Consider the following 21,310-nt stretch of genomic DNA (forward strand, 5'->3'; position numbering starts at 1 on the left):
GATTGCTGATATCTGGCGTGCAATCAAGAATCACAGAAAAGTACCTAGCGTCCTTCACCTTCCCTACTATGATCCTTAAAATAGCATTTGCAATCAGCTGGATAACTTCATTCTGTATGTCCTTCCCAATATAGTGATCCATTATCTCTTTATTACGGATACGATGCAAATGTCCAGCCATGACAGGGTCAAACTGCAACAAAAGTTGCACTTGACCTAAGAAGTTGCCATTGCCATAGGTGTCCAGGGCATCAGTTGTACCACGGAATGCCATGTTCCATTCTGCCAAGTACTGGACAACAGCAATAATGCGTTCTAACACACCACGCCAGTTAGTTATCTCCTTTTCAACCACTGCTTGTCTCTTATCATCCATAGTCTGCCTACTCTTTATTCTGTTGTCCAGTTCCTTCCACTTCATCATGCATGCCATACGCTCTGGTGCTCTGTCATGGCTGTATAAAGCTTTGGACATCTCTCTCCATGCTTTGTAACCACCTGACCTGAGAAGATGGTTAGAATGTCCAAACAATTTGCATGGAAAGTAAAACAGTGCATCCTGTGAGACCGAATATGCCAGCCAAGTGTGTTTTGCTCTCGCTCCATTAGGCAGCACATGGAAATAGTTCTCAGATGTAAATCTTTTGTGCTCATTGACTGGGAACTGTGTTAACACCACTTGCACAGGTCCATGCTGAATGGCAGCCACCCTAAACTCATCCCTAATCAAGTCTGGCCAAGTCCCTAGATCCTCCAAAGATGTACTCGACACTCCCTGCAAGTCATAGGCCACATCTGTCACTACGGAAGTATGGGCTCCTTCTGTATCAAAGTCTGGTGATCCAGGCAACACCTCAGGTGAGTCTGCCTTTGCTGCCATGCTTTCACCCATGGTAATGGCTGTAGGTCCACAGGAAGTAGCCTTTGGTGTGGCCGCAAGAGAGTGGTTACTTTCTAGTGAAAGGATGCTGGCCTCACAGTGGTCAGACTGTAATGCAGAACCATTGTGTTGTCCTGAAGGCAGACTTTTTCCTGAATCTCCCCTCGCTGATGAGTTACAGAAAAATTTCATAATGGAACCCTGTCTCTTTGCATCCTCATTCCTCTGCTGCTGAAGCTTTCTTTTTGCTGCTCCTGACAAATATGTACGCTTAATCTCTAACTGGGAATGGAAGTAAAGCAGAATTAATACATATGCAGAGTCCTTTGGCCATAAATGCTTAATGACTTGCATTGACAGTCTATTGCACTGCAGGCAGAAAGACTGAAGAATGACTAACCAGTAGGCACAAACAAGTAATGAGAGGCCCAGGTTACAGTTTCATGTTAAATATCTATCACTAGAGGTGAACGTCAGCTTTTTCTACACAATTCTTCTCCTGTCATCCCCCTAAACATGTGAAGAGGCCACAAATGATGCAAAAGATTGATATTACAAGCTTCTTAGACTAAAGTCTGAAAGAACTAATGACTAGGAGAGGCACAAGTTTGAAGGGAAACACACCAAATTGAGTCAAGACAAATGTTACGGTACAATACAGACTACACATGCCCACTTCCTCTCAATCTCTTAGCAGACTTGAACAAATCAAAATCATTTTTTGAACAAAGAAATGAAATCATGGATTTGCTAGAAAACCTCATGTGGGAAGGATGAAGTGGCACATAGACTGGGAGACTGACATTCCCACAACCCCTCTTAGCACAGGATCCGTGTACAAAAGCATAATCCAAGGAATGTACCATGCATTACGTGGAGGGTATGAAACAAGAAGTCCATTTCTGTTAGTAGCCTCAGCTGTCCACATTGTGCTATGCAATCATTGAGAGAGAACAGGCTAAAAACCAAACATCTGGACACAATTCTCACAGGCCCCATCAACCTCCTAAAATTGTCATCTTAATTCAGACAGCCAAAAAACTTGGATAGCAGAGCAGTGTTTGCAGTAGTATGCATTAAAGACATCAGTACATTCTGTGGAATTCTTACCCCCCCATCTCGGCACAAATTTGGACGAAGTGAAAAAAAATTACCAATGTGCTTACAGTCTGTGACAGCCCCCATTACAAAAAAAACCTCCAAACAATGGACACTGCCACATTCTCACAGGCCCTAACCACACTCCCAAACTTTCAATACAATAGCTATGGACCATAAAAATAAGTCATTGCAACAAAGCATATCAAGAACAGTTAGACAGCACTATAAACAAATAGCAGAACAGTGTTTGCATTAGCAGGCATTAAGATATCAGTACATTCTGTGGAATTCTTAACCCCCCCCCCCAAGTCTAGGTAGAATTCTGGATGACGTGAAAACAAAAAGGCATAGCATAAACAATGTGTTTACAGTCTGTGCCCCCCTATTAAAAATACTCCAAGCAAACAATGGACACTGCAACATTCTCACAGGCCCTAACCACACTCCAAACCTTTCAACACAATAAGTATGGACAATGATAAAAGGTAAGCCATTGCATTAGTACATTGTTGGTAAACAATAGTAGCGTACCAGGGTGTGCATTTGTATACATTCGAACATCCACACCTTTTGCAACATTCTCACAGCTACTAACTACCCTCCTGACATTAGGCATGGTAAACAATGCACAAGTTCTCTCAACCTCCAAAGAGCATAATTCAAACAGTCAATAATAACTGCAGAACAAGGCGTAACATCAGGGATAGCTAAACAGTACTATAAACCTAGACAGCTGAACAGTGTTTACATTAGCATGTATTAAGATATCAGGCTCCATCATCCTCCAAATTACATAATCCAAACAGCCAAAAATAACTCAGAACAAGCTGTAACACTAGGGATATTTAAATACCATAACCCTCGACAGAACAGTATTTGCATTAGCATGCATTAAGATATGAGTACATTCTGCAGAATCCCCACCACCACCAGCCGATGCACAATAATCCTGGATAAAGTGAAAACCAAAAACATAGGCGTAGCATTAACAATGTGCTTAGTGTGTGTGGCCCCACATTAAAAAACTTCAGGCAAACATTGAACACTGCAACATTCACAGCCACTAACTACTCTCCCAACACTGGGCTTTTTAAACAATGTACAGGCGCCACATATTCCAAATTACATAATCCAAACAGCTAAAAATAACTCAGAACAAGCTGTAACACTAGGGATATTTAAACAGTACTATAACCCTCGACAGAACAGTATTTGCATTAGCATGCATTAAGATACGAGTACATTCTGCAGAACCCCCCCCTGGCAATGCGTAATAATCCTGGATAAAGTGAAAACCAAAAACACAGGCGTAGCATTAACAATGTCCTATTACATGACCCCCATTAAAAAGGCTCCAGTCAAACATTGAACACTACAACATTCTCACAGGTCCTAACCACACTCCCAAACTTTCAACACATTAAGTACAGACAATGAAAACATTGCAGTCATTGCATCAGTGATTAGAACATTGCAGTTATATGCAATAGTAGTGTAACAAGGCTTGCATTAGTATACATTCAAAACATCTATGCCTTCAACAGCAACATTCTCACAGCTGCAAACCACCCTCCCAACATTATGCATTTTAAGCAACGTACATGCCCCATCAACCTCCTAACCTCTCAGCACAATTCAAACAGCCAAAAAAACTACAGAACAAGGTGCAACAGCAGGGATAGTGTAAAACAGTACTATAAACCTAGATTGCAGAACAGCGTTTAACAAATGTGTAAAAAAACTCAAAACCTACTACAAATTCAGTTAACAATCTACCAACAGTTTCAAAAAGTAGCAGTTGAAGCCAGTTCTTATCCTGAATACTTAAAAGATCCATTACTGAGCAGTCAATGTCAACCATCTGGAAAATATACATTATACCCTTGCACAAAGGTGGAAGCTTGAGCTAACTTAAATTATAGGCCAAGAGCAATTCTTCCCCCACTACCTAAACTCCTAGAGGAATGCATTCATTCTCAACCAATATTTTACTTGCCACTTACCCCATACACCCAATACTATTGACTTAGACAGCGGCATCTAACAAGACTGCCCACCTATCCCTGCTCTAGCCCACAAGACTGCCCACCTATCCCTGTTCTAGCCCACAAGACTGCCCAACTATCCCTGCTCTAGCCAACTACAATATCCTTCTCTGTCCCATTATTTATCTCCCCTGCTTTTCATCACCCCTATCCCATTCTCTCTACCATTTACATATACAGCATAGATACTGCCAAAACAAAATCCTCTTGCTCCAAATAAGTTATACACTTTCCTAACCAATGGGCAATCAAAATTAAATTATATTACACTTCACATCCATTCCCTTATGTTGTCCCTCATATAAAACAGAAGCCAAATTATTTTACATATTTCTAGCACATATACTAAAAAGCATTTCTCCCTGGGCATCCACTGAAAATGGATTCTATCCCACACTATCCAGAAAAAAAATGTAAAATGAGTATAGTAAAATGAGTAAAGTAAAACTGGTATAACCACAGCCCCTCAGCCCCCATCATCTTACCACCAGCACACGGACATAAAACGAAACTGGTACAACCACAACCTGACCCCCACCCTCTCAGGACAAAAACTCTACACAATACCAAAATAAAACTAATACAACTACAGCCCCAAAATAAAACTGGTACCACTACAGTCCTCACCCCCAAACCTCCTAGCACAAAAACTGTACACAAAACTAAAATAAAACTAATGCAACCACAGCCCTCACTCCTCCAAACCTCTTAGTACAAGAAATATGCACAAACACAAGAAATATGAACAAAAAATAAATAAATAAATAACCCACCCCCCACAAAAAATAAAGTTAAAACTAAACCCAAAAACTTACCTTTTTTGCTTTCCACAGAAGACTGCTTCCAATACTCTGCTCCCTCTTCACGACTGAAGGCTCTCCTGCTCTGCTTACCTTCCTCAGACCACTCAGTCCCTTTGAAGTTGTCCTTAAAAAACCAGTTTTGTCAGACCTTTTCAAAAGTTGCCCTTAAAAGGACAGTTTGTCAGGCCTTTTCAGAAGTTGCCCTTAAAAGGGCAGTTTAAAAAGAGTATAATCCACAAACCATGACTACTGCAAAGGCTTGATACACCGCTGATCCATTCCTGCTGGCCGTCCTCACGCTGGTCCAAACACCGCTCGATCACTCTGCTGCTGATAAGAAACACTCCTCTGTTGAAAAACAAAAGAAGTGATCCTTATTAGCTGCAGGTGCCTTTTTAAAGGCAGTTTGGGCAGGAAGTGATTTGCAAAGACCAATCAGGTCCTTGCTTCATCACTTCCTACTTAAAAAAAAAAAAAAAAACAAGGACTTTGTTCACTGGCTGCTGCAGCTAATCAGATCCCTTGTTTCAGCGAGCGGACCTGATTGAGTGCAGCTTGCCAGCCAATCAAAAAAAAAAAAAAACAAAGGGACTTAGTTCTCAGGCTGCTGGAACCAATCAAATCCCTTGTTTCAGCGAGGGGACCTGATTGAGTGCAGCTTGCCAGCCAATCAAAAAAAAAAAACGGAAATGCAGTTTGAAATTTCGCGACGAAGGAGCAGCTAGACATCCAGGAGGAGCCGAGCTGAAGCAAAGTACATGCTGGTTGGACCAGTAAGTATGATGACGACGGAGCAGCTAGACGTCCATGAGGAGCCGAGCTGAAGCAACGTAAACGCCGGTCGGACGGTCGGACCATCGGGGCCCTTATCTGCTAGTAAGTAATCGGGGGCTCCCCGCGGCCGTGGGTTTCGCGGGTGCCTAACACCGGCTATGCCACCAACCACCTTCTCTACTCCCTCTCCACACTGCACCATTTCTCTCTACTAGGGCCTTCATCGTCCAGGCAGCACGGCATGCCCCTTTTTCAAGCCCTCTCTCCGACACCTTTAGTTCCAGAATTAAACACTTCCTCCCACATGATGGGTTTCAGTCTTTCTCATCTTTCACTCGACTGCTCTGCCTAGCAGCTTGTCAAAAGGTAAAATTCGACAGTCCAGTCCAACACGCCATGGTAAATCACAGGAGCCACCAACAGTCATAGGACATAAAGTCCCATGCGATTCTTCTGCTGCAGAGGTCAAGTTGCACATACTTGAAGTCAGCCACTGTGATTCAAAGCTCATCAGCAGCACATCCACCTCTCAGGATACATTAAGAGAATCCTCTCACTTTCTGCATATTTCTGAGAAAAGTAGCAATAAAGGGCACACAGATGTTCGGGAATCTGTCATGCGGCAGGTGAAACAAAAGTGTGATGAAAGCTGGCTGACGCTGCTGCATGAGAAAGTGTGTTTTATGAAAAAGGAAGGGATGTTGCATTTCATCTTCAACTTTATCAGATGTCCCCAGCCAAGTGAATACTTTCAGTATCTTCACGACAGCTTGCTGCAATCAGGCAGCATTTACTCAGAATGTACGCGTTGACAGCAGCGGTCCTCGAACCTTTCTTTTTGATGCTGACCCGCCTCCTTTCACCTTTTTCCTTCACACACACACACACACACACACACACACACACACACACACACACACACACACACACACACACACACACACACACACACACACACACACACACACACGTCAAGGAGCTCAGCCTCTTATGAAAATGCCACTCATAACCTCCAACCACCTTCTCTACTTCCTCTCCACATTGCACCATCTACTGCCAGCACAGCCCAACATTCACATTACTACCTGATGCTCTTCTCTTTCAAATTTGTCTCACTCTTTACATACCTCCTAATCAGCATTTAGGCCTCACTTGGATACAGGAGCTCCTTGCCATACATTCTCTCTACTAGGGCCCTCATTGTCCAGGCAGCACGGCATGCCCCTTTTTCAAGCCCTCTCTCCGACACCTTTAGTTCCAGAATTAAACACTTCCTCCCACATGATGGGTTTCAGTCTTTCTCAAACGACTACATGCCCATACATGTCAAGCAGAGTGCCTCTTTGGACCTCTTCAAGAGGAACCTTGACGATTGGATGGGAGATAGGAAATTCACCCCAGGGATCACGTCAGTCGCCCTGCTAGACAGGGGTCCAGGAAAGTAAATAATGTGGGAAGAAATAGCCAGGAATTGTTATGGCTAGGCTTGGATAGGCCCTAGGGCTGATAGCCTAGTACCAACCTATGAACCTATGAACCTATGAATCTTTCACTCGACTGCTCTGCCTAGCAGCTTGTCAAATGGTAAAATTCAACAGTCCAGTCCAACACGCCATGGTAAATCACAGGAGCCACCAACAGTCATAGGACATAAAGTCCCATGTGATTCTTCTGCTGCAGAGGTCAAGTTGCACATACTTGAAGTCAGCCACTGTGATTCAAAGCTCATCAGCAGCACATCCACCTCTCAGGATACATTCAGGGAATCCTCTCACTTTCTGCATTATTCTGAGAAAAGTAGCAATAAAGGGCACACAGATGTTCAGGAATCTGTCATGCGGCAGGTGAAACAAAAGTGTGATGAAAGCTGGCTGACGCTGCTGCATGAGAAAGTGTGTTTTATGAAATGCAAAGGGCAGAGAAAAGAACAAAGAGTCACAAAATATGCTGTGTGTCTTTGCAGCAGGATTTAGAAAAATGCTTAAATATACAGATTTCTTGCATTGGCCAGGAATCGAACCCAGGTCAACTGCTTGGAAGGCAGCTATGCTCACCACTATACCACCAATGCTATAACGCCCAAACCCTTGCTTAATTTTACTTGACTGCTCATGCTCCACCAGCCTTTTTCTTTTTTGTCATTAGACATCCGTCTCCCTCGTTTTATTTATTTATTTATTTATTGGATGTCAGTCAACTGTGGAATGGGCTGATCCACAGAGACTTGATTCAGCCACATTCAGTGTACAAAAAATGACGACAGACACAAAAATCAAACACGAGAGTGTCCAGAAACGCACAGGCAAGGAAACAATCGTAAGACATCCAGGTGAGGCCTAAATACTGATTAGATAGTTTGTAAATTGTGACAGATTTGAAAAAGAAGAAAATGAGGTGGCAGCGTGAACATTGTGCTGTGCTGACAGTACAATAGGAAACAATCGTAAGACATGAGTGCTTGGAAGAGTATCTGCACTACCCCAAATCTGCTTTGTACACTTAACTCCTTAGGATCTTAACTCACAAGAGCGCAGGTCACAGAGAAAAAATGATCATGACTTCCCAGTAACAGAGCAAATAAAGTCATGTGTATCCTAAGTACAGCTTCAGTGTCGTGATATCGTTACACGAGGTAGGACAGTAGAAGTCTGAACTCTTTGCAGAGGCCCTTCTCTATCTGCCCCAAACTCAGCGCACAAGTTCCCTTTCAGACCTTTGTTAATGCTACTGTGTATCACATAGTAGAAGCGAAAAAGGAAGGGATGTTGCATTTCATCTTCAAATTTATCAGATCTCTCCCAGCCAAGTGAATACATTCAGTATTTTCACGACAGCTTGCTGCAATCAGGCAGCATTTACTCAGAATGTACGCATTGACAGCAGCGGCCCTCGAACCTTTCTTTTGATGCTGACCCACCTCCTATTAGGTGCTGAGCAGCAGCCTAGTCTGCTCCCTACTTCCTAATCATACACAAAGCACAGGCACACAGATATGTTCTTCATCTTGATCACTAGCATACAGGGTGACATATCCACCGTGATCACAGCCAAACAAGAGAGACCTTTCCAGTCCCTGTACCACAGTTTTCACAAATCCGCAGGGAGCGCAGACATTCTAGTGCACTTCCTGACCTTGATGTGGCCCAAATTAGTCAGCACCATTGGGAAGAAGATTGAATCTGGAGTCTGGAGCTTCACATAGACATGATAGGGTCTGTACATTTCCCTGTGGATCAGTCCATCCAGGTGGAAACTGAATAAAAACCTGGCCACCGACTATACAAGCCACTGCAGTACACTCATGGCGTAGCTACCTTAGGATTCATCTCATCACAGCTGCAGTTCAAGTGCCAATCTTACTAGGCATCCACTTCTATTTCACAGATCAAGCAGAGGTCACGGCAGTTGCAGTTTTCAACTGTACCAAGGGCATGTTTGCTGCAGTGTGGAGGACGCTGCAGTATGTAGGTCCTCCTCACTGCAAGGTCATCAAGACACTGAGATGGGGCTGGAGCCGAATGACTTAAGTTTTTGAAGAGAATATAGTTGAGGAGCGCATCAGTACTATCATTAACCCGAGTAGTCTTATCTGATCTTATCTGCCTGGTAGTAGCTGTTTATAATTAAACCCCCAAAAATGCAACCCATTCCCACACCGGGAGTCGAACCCGGGCCGCCTGGGTGAAAACCAGGAATCCTAACCGCTAGACCATATGGGAAAGCCCATGAATAATCCCTTCCACAGCCGACTGATTTCTGCTTTCAGACGTGCATGCCTCACATCACAATACTTTGCTGACATCTTGTGGTCAATCTACCTAGGTTCAGAGCAACGCCCATTTCACTTTTTTCCTTCACACACACACACACACACACACACACACACACACACACACACACACACACACACACACACACACACACACACACACACGTCAAGGAGCTCAGCCTCTTATGAAAATGCCACTCATAACCTCCAACCACCTTCTCTACTTCCTCTCCACATTGCACCATCTACTGCCAGCACAGCCCAACATTCACATTACTACCTGATGCTCTTCTCTTTCAAATTTGTCTCACTCTTTACATACCTCCTAATCAGCATTTAGGCCTCACTTGGATACAGGAGCTCCTTGCCATACATTCTCTCTACTAGGGCCCTCATTGTCCAGGCAGCACGGCATGCCCCTTTTTCAAGCCCTCTCTCCGACACCTTTAGTTCCAGAATTAAACACTTCCTCCCACATGATGGGTTTCAGTCTTTCTCAAACGACTACATGCCCATACATGTCAAGCAGAGTGCCTCTTTGGACCTCTTCAAGAGGAACCTTGACGATTGGATGGGAGATAGGAAATTCACCCCAGGGATCACGTCAGTCGCCCTGCTAGACAGGGGTCCAGGAAAGTAAATAATGTGGGAAGAAATAGCCAGGGAATTGTTATGGCTAGGCTTGGATAGGCCCTAGGGCTGATAGCCTAGTACCAACCTATGAACCTATGAACCTATGAATCTTTCACTCGACTGCTCTGCCTAGCAGCTTGTCAAATGGTAAAATTCAACAGTCCAGTCCAACACGCCATGGTAAATCACAGGAGCCACCAACAGTCATAGGACATAAAGTCCCATGTGATTCTTCTGCTGCAGAGGTCAAGTTGCACATACTTGAAGTCAGCCACTGTGATTCAAAGCTCATCAGCAGCACATCCACCTCTCAGGATACATTCAGGGAATCCTCTCACTTTCTGCATTATTCTGAGAAAAGTAGCAATAAAGGGCACACAGATGTTCAGGAATCTGTCATGCGGCAGGTGAAACAAAAGTGTGATGAAAGCTGGCTGACGCTGCTGCATGAGAAAGTGTGTTTTATGAAATGCAAAGGGCAGAGAAAAGAACAAAGAGTCACAAAATATGCTGTGTGTCTTTGCAGCAGGATTTAGAAAAATGCTTAAATATACAGATTTCGTGCATTGGCCGGGAATCGAACCGGGTCAACTGCTTGGAAGGCAGCTATGCTCACCACTATACCACCAATGCTATAACGCCCAACCCCTTGCTTAATTTTACTTGACTGCTCATGCTCCACCAGCCTTTTTTCTTTTTTGTCATTAGACATCCGTCTCCCTCGTTTTATTTATTTATTTATTTATTGGATGTCAGTCAACTGTGGAATGGGCTGATCCACAGAGACTTGATTCAGCCACATTCAGTGTACAAAAAATGACGACAGACACAAAAATCAAACACGAGAGTGTCCAGAAACGCACAGGCAAGGAAACAATCGTAAGACATCCAGGTGAGGCCTAAATACTGATTAGATAGTTTGTAAATTGTGACAGATTTGAAAAAGAAGAAAATGAGGTGGCAGCGTGAACATTGTGCTGTGCTGACAGTACAATAGGAAACAATCGTAAGACATGAGTGCTTGGATTCATCTCATCACAGCTGCAGTTCAAGTGCCAATCTTACTAGGCATCCACTTCTATTTCACAGATCAAGCAGAGGTCACGGCAGTTGCAGTTTTCAACTGTACCAAGGGCATGTTTGCTGCAGTGTGGAGGACGCTGCAGTATGTAGGTCCTCCTCACTGCAAGGTCATCAAGACACTGAGATGGGGCTGGAGCCGAATGACTTAAGTTTTTGAAGAGAATATAGTTGAGGAGCGCATCAGTACTATCATTAACCCGAGTAGTCTTATCTGATCTTATCTGCCTGGTAGTAGCTGTTTATAATTAAACCCCCAAAAATGCAACCCATTCCCACACCGAGTCGAACCCGGGCCGCCTGGGTGAAAACCAGGAATCCTAACCGCTAGACCATATGGGAAAGCCCATGAATAATCCCTTCCACAGCCGACTGATTTCTGCTTTCAGACGTGCATGCCTCACATCACAATACTTTGCTGACATCTTGTGGTCAATCTACCTAGGTTCAGAGCAACGCCCATTTCACTTTTTTCCTTCACACACACACACACACACACACACACACACACACACACACACACACACACACACACACACACACACACACACACACGTCAAGGAGCTCAGCCTCTTATGAAAATGCCACTCATAACCTCCAACCACCTTCTCTACTTCCTCTCCACATTGCACCATCTACTGCCAGCACAGCCCAACATTCACATTACTACCTGATGCTCTTCTCTTTCAAATTTGTCTCACTCTTTACATACCTCCTAATCAGCATTTAGGCCTCACTTGGATACAGGAGCTCCTTGCCATACATTCTCTCTACTAGGGCCCTCATTGTCCAGGCAGCACGGCATGCCCCTTTTTCAAGCCCTCTCTCCGACACCTTTAGTTCCAGAATTAAACACTTCCTCCCACATGATGGGTTTCAGTCTTTCTCAAACGACTACATGCCCATACATGTCAAGCAGAGTGCCTCTTTGGACCTCTTCAAGAGGAACCTTGACGATTGGATGGGAGATAGGAAATTCACCCCAGGGATCACGTCAGTCGCCCTGCTAGACAGGGGTCCAGGAAAGTAAATAATGTGGGAAGAAATAGCCAGGGAATTGTTATGGCTAGGCTTGGATAGGCCCTAGGGCTGATAGCCTAGTACCAACCTATGAACCTATGAACCTATGAATCTTTCACTCGACTGCTCTGCCTAGCAGCTTGTCAAATGGTAAAATTCAACAGTCCAGTCCAACACGCCATGGTAAATCACAGGAGCCACCAACAGTCATAGGACATAAAGTCCCATGTGATTCTTCTGCTGCAGAGGTCAAGTTGCACATACTTGAAGTCAGCCACTGTGATTCAAAGCTCATCAGCAGCACATCCACCTCTCAGGATACATTCAGGGAATCCTCTCACTTTCTGCATTATTCTGAGAAAAGTAGCAATAAAGGGCACACAGATGTTCAGGAATCTGTCATGCGGCAGGTGAAACAAAAGTGTGATGAAAGCTGGCTGACGCTGCTGCATGAGAAAGTGTGTTTTATGAAATGCAAAGGGCAGAGAAAAGAACAAAGAGTCACAAAATATGCTGTGTGTCTTTGCAGCAGGATTTAGAAAAATGCTTAAATATACAGATTTCGTGCATTGGCCGGGAATCGAACCCGGGTCAACTGCTTGGAAGGCAGCTATGCTCACCACTATACCACCAATGCTATAACGCCCAACCCCTTGCTTAATTTTACTTGACTGCTCATGCTCCACCAGCCTTTTTTCTTTTTTGTCATTAGACATCCGTCTCCCTCGTTTTATTTATTTATTTATTTATTGGATGTCAGTCAACTGTGGAATGGGCTGATCCACAGAGACTTGATTCAGCCACATTCAGTGTACAAAAAATGACGACAGACACAAAAATCAAACACGAGAGTGTCCAGAAACGCACAGGCAAGGAAACAATCGTAAGACATCCAGGTGAGGCCTAAATACTGATTAGATAGTTTGTAAATTGTGACAGATTTGAAAAAGAAGAAAATGAGGTGGCAGCGTGAACATTGTGCTGTGCTGACAGTACAATAGGAAACAATCGTAAGACATGAGTGCTTGGAAGAGTATCTGCACTACCCCAAATCTGCTTTGTACACTTAACTCCTTAGGATCTTAACTCACAAGAGCGCAGGTCACAGAGAAAAATGATCATGACTTCCCAGTAACAGAGCAAATAAAGTCATGTGTATCCTAAGTACAGCTTCAGTGTCGTGATATCGTTACACGAGGTAGGACAGTAGAAGTCTGAACTCTTTGCAGAGGCCCTTCTCTATCTGCCCCCAAACTCAGCGCACAAGTTCCCTTTCAGACCTTTGTTAATGCTACTGTGTATCACATAGTAGAAGCGAAAAAGGAAGGGATGTTGCATTTCATCTTCAAATTTATCAGATCTCTCCCAGCCAAGTGAATACATTCAGTATTTTCACGACAGCTTGCTGCAATCAGGCAGCATTTACTCAGAATGTACGCATTGACAGCAGCGGCCCTCGAACCTTTCTTTTGATGCTGACCCACCTCCTATTAGGTGCTGAGCAGCAGCCTAGTCTGCTCCCTACTTCCTAATCATACACAAAGCACAGGCACACAGATATGTTCTTCATCTTGATCACTAGCATACAGGGTGACATATCCACCGTGATCACAGCCAAACAAGAGAGACCTTTCCAGTCCCTGTACCACAGTTTTCACAAATCCGCAGGGAGCGCAGACATTCTAGTGCACTTCCTGACCTTGATGTGGCCCAAATTAGTCAGCACCATTGGGAAGAAGATTGAATCTGGAGTCTGGAGCTTCACATAGACATGATAGGGTCTGTACATTTCCCTGTGGATCAGTCCATCCAGGTGGAAACTGAATAAAAACCTGGCCACCGACTATACAAGCCACTGCAGTACACTCATGGCGTAGCTACCTTAGGATTCATCTCATCACAGCTGCAGTTCAAGTGCCAATCTTACTAGGCATCCACTTCTATTTCACAGATCAAGCAGAGGTCACGGCAGTTGCAGTTTTCAACTGTACCAAGGGCATGTTTGCTGCAGTGTGGAGGACGCTGCAGTATGTAGGTCCTCCTCACTGCAAGGTCATCAAGACACTGAGATGGGGCTGGAGCCGAATGACTTAAGTTTTTGAAGAGAATATAGTTGAGGAGCGCATCAGTACTATCATTAACCCGAGTAGTCTTATCTGATCTTATCTGCCTGGTAGTAGCTGTTTATAATTAAACCCCCAAAAATGCAACCCATTCCCACACCGGGAGTCGAACCTGGGTGAAAACCAGGAATCCTAACCGCTAGACCATATGGGAAAGCCCATGAATAATCCCTTCCACAGCCGACTGATTTCTGCTTTCAGACGTGCATGCCTCACATCACAATACTTTGCTGACATCTTGTGGTCAATCTACCTAGGTTCAGAGCAACGCCCATTTCACTTTTTTCCTTCACACACACACACACACACACACACACACACACACACACACACACACACACACACACACACACACACACACACACACACACACACACACACGTCAAGGAGCTCAGCCTCTTATGAAAATGCCACTCATAACCTCCAACCACCTTCTCTACTTCCTCTCCACATTGCACCATCTACTGCCAGCACAGCCCAACATTCACATTACTACCTGATGCTCTTCTCTTTCAAATTTGTCTCACTCTTTACATACCTCCTAATCAGCATTTAGGCCTCACTTGGATACAGGAGCTCCTTGCCATACATTCTCTCTACTAGGGCCCTCATTGTCCAGGCAGCACGGCATGCCCCTTTTTCAAGCCCTCTCTCCGACACCTTTAGTTCCAGAATTAAACACTTCCTCCCACATGATGGGTTTCAGTCTTTCTCAAACGACTACATGCCCATACATGTCAAGCAGAGTGCCTCTTTGGACCTCTTCAAGAGGAACCTTGACGATTGGATGGGAGATAGGAAATTCACCCCAGGGATCACGTCAGTCGCCCTGCTAGACAGGGGTCCAGGAAAGTAAATAATGTGGGAAGAAATAGCCAGGGAATTGTTATGGCTAGGCTTGGATAGGCCCTAGGGCTGATAGCCTAGTACCAACCTATGAACCTATGAATCTTTCACTCGACTGCTCTGCCTAGCAGCTTGTCAAATGGTAAAATTCAACAGTCCAGTCCAACACGCCATGGTAAATCACAGGAGCCACCAACAGTCATAGGACATAAAGTCCCATGTGATTCTTCTGCTGCAGAGGTCAAGTTGCACATACTTGAAGTCAGCCACTGTGATTCAAAGCTCATCAGCAGCACATCCACCTCTCAGGATACATTCAGGGAATCCTCTCACTTTCTGCATTATTCTGAGAAAAGTAGCAATAAAGGGCACACAGATGTTCAGGAATCTGTCATGCGGCAGGTGAAACAAAAGTGTGATGAAAGCTGGCTGACGCTGCTGCATGAGAAAGTGTGTTTTATGAAATGCAAAGGGCAGAGAAAAGAACAAAGAGTCACAAAATATGCTGTGTGTCTTTGCAGCAGGATTTAGAAAAATGCTTAAATATACAGATTTCGTGCATTGGCCGGGAATCGAACCCGGGTCAACTGCTTGGAAGGCAGCTATGCTCACCACTATACCACCAATGCTATAACGCCCAACCCCTTGCTTAATTTTACTTGACTGCTCATGCTCCACCAGCCTTTTTTCTTTTTTGTCATTAGACATCCGTCTCCCTCGTTTTATTTATTTATTTATTTATTGGATGTCAGTCAACTGTGGAATGGGCTGATCCACAGAGACTTGATTCAGCCACATTCAGTGTACAAAAAATGACGACAGACACAAAAATCAAACACGAGAGTGTCCAGAAACGCACAGGCAAGGAAACAATCGTAAGACATCCAGGTGAGGCCTAAATACTGATTAGATAGTTTGTAAATTGTGACAGATTTGAAAAAGAAGAAAATGAGGTGGCAGCGTGAACATTGTGCTGTGCTGACAGTACAATAGGAAACAATCGTAAGACATGAGTGCTTGGAAGAGTATCTGCACTACCCCAAATCTGCTTTGTACACTTAACTCCTTAGGATCTTAACTCACAAGAGCGCAGGTCACAGAGAAAAAATGATCATGACTTCCCAGTAACAGAGCAAATAAAGTCATGTGTATCCTAAGTACAGCTTCAGTGTCGTGATATCGTTACACGAGGTAGGACAGTAGAAGTCTGAACTCTTTGCAGAGGCCCTTCTCTATCTGCCCCCAAACTCAGCGCACAAGTTCCCTTTCAGACCTTTGTTAATGCTACTGTGTATCACATAGTAGAAGCGAAAAAGGAAGGGATGTTGCATTTCATCTTCAAATTTATCAGATCTCTCCCAGCCAAGTGAATACATTCAGTATTTTCACGACAGCTTGCTGCAATCAGGCAGCATTTACTCAGAATGTACGCATTGACAGCAGCGGCCCTCGAACCTTTCTTTTTGATGCTGACCCACCTCCTATTAGGTGCTGAGCAGCAGCCTAGTCTGCTCCCTACTTCCTAATCATACACAAAGCACAGGCACACAGATATGTTCTTCATCTTGATCACTAGCATACAGGGTGACATATCCACCGTGATCACAGCCAAACAAGAGAGACCTTTCCAGTCCCTGTACCACAGTTTTCACAAATCCGCAGGGAGCGCAGACATTCTAGTGCACTTCCTGACCTTGATGTGGCCCAAATTAGTCAGCACCATTGGGAAGAAGATTGAATCTGGAGTCTGGAGCTTCACATAGACATGATAGGGTCTGTACATTTCCCTGTGGATCAGTCCATCCAGGTGGAAACTGAATAAAAACCTGGCCACCGACTATACAAGCCACTGCAGTACACTCATGGCGTAGCTACCTTAGGATTCATCTCATCACAGCTGCAGTTCAAGTGCCAATCTTACTAGGCATCCACTTCTATTTCACAGATCAAGCAGAGGTCACGGCAGTTGCAGTTTTCAACTGTACCAAGGGCATGTTTGCTGCAGTGTGGAGGACGCTGCAGTATGTAGGTCCTCCTCACTGCAAGGTCATCAAGACACTGAGATGGGGCTGGAGCCGAATGACTTAAGTTTTTGAAGAGAATATAGTTGAGGAGCGCATCAGTACTATCATTAACCCGAGTAGTCTTATCTGATCTTATCTGCCTGGTAGTAGCTGTTTATAATTAAACCCCCAAAAATGCAACCCATTCCCACACCGGGAGTCGAACCCGGGCCGCCTGGGTGAAAACCAGGAATCCTAACCGCTAGACCATATGGGAAAGCCCATGAATAATCCCTTCCACAGCCGACTGATTTCTGCTTTCAGACGTGCATGCCTCACATCACAATACTTTGCTGACATCTTGTGGTCAATCTACCTAGGTTCAGAGCAACGCCCATTTCACTTTTTTCCTTCACACACACACACACACACACACACACACACACACACACACACACACACACACACACACACACACACACACACACACACACACACACACACGTCAAGGAGCTCAGCCTCTTATGAAAATGCCACTCATAACCTCCAACCACCTTCTCTACTTCCTCTCCACATTGCACCATCTACTGCCAGCACAGCCCAACATTCACATTACTACCTGATGCTCTTCTCTTTCAAATTTGTCTCACTCTTTACATACCTCCTAATCAGCATTTAGGCCTCACTTGGATACAGGAGCTCCTTGCCATACATTCTCTCTACTAGGGCCCTCATTGTCCAGGCAGCACGGCATGCCCCTTTTTCAAGCCCTCTCTCCGACACCTTTAGTTCCAGAATTAAACACTTCCTCCCACATGATGGGTTTCAGTCTTTCTCAAACGACTACATGCCCATACATGTCAAGCAGAGTGCCTCTTTGGACCTCTTCAAGAGGAACCTTGACGATTGGATGGGAGATAGGAAATTCACCCCAGGGATCACGTCAGTCGCCCTGCTAGACAGGGGTCCAGGAAAGTAAATAATGTGGGAAGAAATAGCCAGGGAATTGTTATGGCTAGGCTTGGATAGGCCCTAGGGCTGATAGCCTAGTACCAACCTATGAACCTATGAACCTATGAATCTTTCACTCGACTGCTCTGCCTAGCAGCTTGTCAAATGGTAAAATTCAACAGTCCAGTCCAACACGCCATGGTAAATCACAGGAGCCACCAACAGTCATAGGACATAAAGTCCCATGTGATTCTTCTGCTGCAGAGGTCAAGTTGCACATACTTGAAGTCAGCCACTGTGATTCAAAGCTCATCAGCAGCACATCCACCTCTCAGGATACATTCAGGGAATCCTCTCACTTTCTGCATTATTCTGAGAAAAGTAGCAATAAAGGGCACACAGATGTTCAGGAATCTGTCATGCGGCAGGTGAAACAAAAGTGTGATGAAAGCTGGCTGACGCTGCTGCATGAGAAAGTGTGTTTTATGAAATGCAAAGGGCAGAGAAAAGAACAAAGAGTCACAAAATATGCTGTGTGTCTTTGCAGCAGGATTTAGAAAAATGCTTAAATATACAGATTTCGTGCATTGGCCGGGAATCGAACCCGGGTCAACTGCTTGGAAGGCAGCTATGCTCACCACTATACCACCAATGCTATAACGCCCAACCCTTGCTTAATTTTACTTGACTGCTCATGCTCCACCAGCCTTTTTTCTTTTTTGTCATTAGACATCCGTCTCCCTCGTTTTATTTATTTATTTATTTATTTATTGGATGTCAGTCAACTGTGGAATGGGCTGATCCACAGAGACTTGATTCAGCCACATTCAGTGTACAAAAAATGACGACAGACAAAAATCAAACACGAGAGTGTCCAGAAACGCACAGGCAAGGAAACAATCGTAAGACATCCAGGTGAGGCCTAAATACTGATTAGATAGTTTGTAAATTGTGACAGATTTGAAAAAGAAGAAAATGAGGTGGCAGCGTGAACATTGTGCTGTGCTGACAGTACAATAGGAAACAATCGTAAGACATGAGTGCTTGGAAGAGTATCTGCACTACCCCAAATCTGCTTTGTACACTTAACTCCTTAGGATCTTAACTCACAAGAGCGCAGGTCACAGAGAAAAAATGATCATGACTTCCCAGTAACAGAGCAAATAAAGTCATGTGTATCCTAAGTACAGCTTCAGTGTCGTGATATCGTTACACGAGGTAGGACAGTAGAAGTCTGAACTCTTTGCAGAGGCCCTTCTCTATCTGCCCCCAAACTCAGCGCACAAGTTCCCTTTCAGACCTTTGTTAATGCTACTGTGTATCACATAGTAGAAGCGAAAAAGGAAGGGATGTTGCATTTCATCTTCAAATTTATCAGATCTCTCCCAGCCAAGTGAATACATTCAGTATTTTCACGACAGCTTGCTGCAATCAGGCAGCATTTACTCAGAATGCACTCACCTTCTCTCCACCCTACTTTACGCTTCTCCAGTACTTTCCTTCCTCAAAAAAACTGAGCTCAACAAACTCTCTGTAGCTTATAACCATATTGCCAAATTTGTAACAGGTGAGCCTTACCGTACTCACCACTGCCTAAATCTAAGAAAGCTAGGCTGGTTAGAACTCCCCAATCTTCTCAAGTTTAACCAACTTAGTGAAGCATTTAAAATTATCAAAGAACCAGAAAAAAAACCCTCATTGTACAAACTTTTAACCCCCTATTCCAATCTAAATAGCCTTCGTTCTTCAAATAGTGTCCTGGTTCAAACAACGAAATCCAATAATTCAGGTGGCGATGCTCTTTTTGCCAATTCTATTGGAAAACTATGGAATTCCCTTCCAAATAACCTAAGACTAGCTACCTCTCTCAGCCAATTCAAAACTAATCTCAAACTATACTTTAACTCTCATTGGCTATGTCCTTGCACTAAACCAGACTAAATCTTTAATTCCCTGCCTTCCTTCACGTTGCTCACTAATTTGGTCTCTCTTTTCTCTTATATCTCCAGATCCTACTTTTTCTATCTCCTCTTGTACTTTGTCCTTATTAATCTATTTTTTTTCTATAATTTGCATTTCTTCTAATTACTTAAATTATTTGAATGTATAATTTGTTTTCCCTGTTTTTGTTTCTTTCTACAAAACTGTATTTCAGTATGTAAATCAATGTCTGTATGATTATTGTGAAGCTTTTCTCCCCGGGCCTCTGCTGAAAATGGATATATATCCAGTTGGACTAGCCCGGTAAACAAATGTAAAATAAAATAAAATAAAAATAAAATAAATGTACGCGTTGACAGCAGCGGCTCTCGAACCTTTCTTTTTGATGCTGACCCGCCTCCTATTAGGTGCTGAACAGCAGCCTAGACTGCTCCCTACTTGCTAAACATACACATAGCAGAGGCACACAGATATGTTCTTCATCTTGATCACTAGCATACAGGGTGACATATCCACCGTGATCACAGCCAAACAAGAGAGACCTTTCCAGTCCCTGTTCTACAGTTTTCACAAATCCACATGGTGCGGTGACATTCTAGTGCACTTCCTGACCTTGATGTGGCCAAATCAGTCATCACCAATGGGAAGAAGATTGAATCTGGAGTCTGGAGCTTGACGTAGACCTGATAGGGTCTGTACATTTCCTTGTGAATAAGTCCATCCAGGTGGAAACTGAATAAAAACCTGGCCACCAACTATAAAAGCCACTGCAGTACACTCATGGCGTAGCTAGCTTAGGATTCATCTGATAACGGCCGCAGTTCAAGTGCCAATCTTTCTAGGCATCCACCTCTATTTCACAGATCAAGCAGAGCTCACGGCAGTTGCTGTTTTCAACTGTACCAAGGCCATGTTTGCTGCAGTGTGGAGGACGCTGCAGTATATAGGTCCACCTCACTGCAAGGTCATCAAGACACTGAGATGGGGCTGGAGCCGAATGACTTAAGTTTTTGAAAAGAATATAGTTGAGGAGCACATCAGTAATATCATTAACCTGAGTAGCCTTATCTGATCTTATCTGCCTGGTAGTAGCTGTTTATAATTAAACACTCAAAAATGTATCCCATTCCCATACCGGGAGTCGAACCCGGGCGAAAACCAGTAATCCTAACCGGTAGACCATATGGGAAAGCCCATGAGCAATACCTTCCACAGCCGACTGATTTCTGCTTTCAGATGTGCATGCCTCACATCACAATACTTTGCAGACATCTTGCGGTCAATCTACCTAGGTTCAGGGCAACGCCCATTTCACTTTTTTCCCCACCCCAAACCCAGGGG

General features: G+C 44.1%; 7 non-coding genes across 7 annotated transcripts; all 7 read right to left on the bottom strand.

The window, feature by feature from the left end:
• Window positions 1-7,602: 7,602 nt before the first annotated feature.
• Window positions 7,603-7,674, bottom strand: TRNAG-UCC. The gene has a single exon. It is a non-coding gene; the product is annotated as a tRNA-Gly (tRNA).
• A 1,576-nt stretch (window positions 7,675-9,250) lies between these two features.
• Window positions 9,251-9,322, bottom strand: TRNAE-UUC. The gene has a single exon. It is a non-coding gene; the product is annotated as a tRNA-Glu (tRNA).
• Window positions 9,323-10,567: 1,245 nt separating this feature from the next.
• TRNAG-UCC lies at window positions 10,568-10,638 on the bottom strand. The gene has a single exon. It is a non-coding gene; the product is annotated as a tRNA-Gly (tRNA).
• A 2,032-nt stretch (window positions 10,639-12,670) lies between these two features.
• On the bottom strand, window positions 12,671-12,742 carry TRNAG-UCC. Its single transcript has one exon. It is a non-coding gene; the product is annotated as a tRNA-Gly (tRNA).
• A 2,889-nt stretch (window positions 12,743-15,631) lies between these two features.
• Window positions 15,632-15,703, bottom strand: TRNAG-UCC. The gene has a single exon. It is a non-coding gene; the product is annotated as a tRNA-Gly (tRNA).
• Window positions 15,704-17,282: 1,579 nt separating this feature from the next.
• TRNAE-UUC lies at window positions 17,283-17,354 on the bottom strand. The gene has a single exon. It is a non-coding gene; the product is annotated as a tRNA-Glu (tRNA).
• Window positions 17,355-18,611: 1,257 nt separating this feature from the next.
• On the bottom strand, window positions 18,612-18,683 carry TRNAG-UCC. Its single transcript has one exon. It is a non-coding gene; the product is annotated as a tRNA-Gly (tRNA).
• Window positions 18,684-21,310: the final 2,627 nt, after the last annotated feature.

Source organism: Protopterus annectens, chromosome 8.part0, assembly GCF_019279795.1.
Source record: "Protopterus annectens isolate FY-2018-M chromosome 8.part0, PAN1.0, whole genome shotgun sequence".
Taxonomy (NCBI): domain Eukaryota; kingdom Metazoa; phylum Chordata; order Ceratodontiformes; family Protopteridae; genus Protopterus; species Protopterus annectens.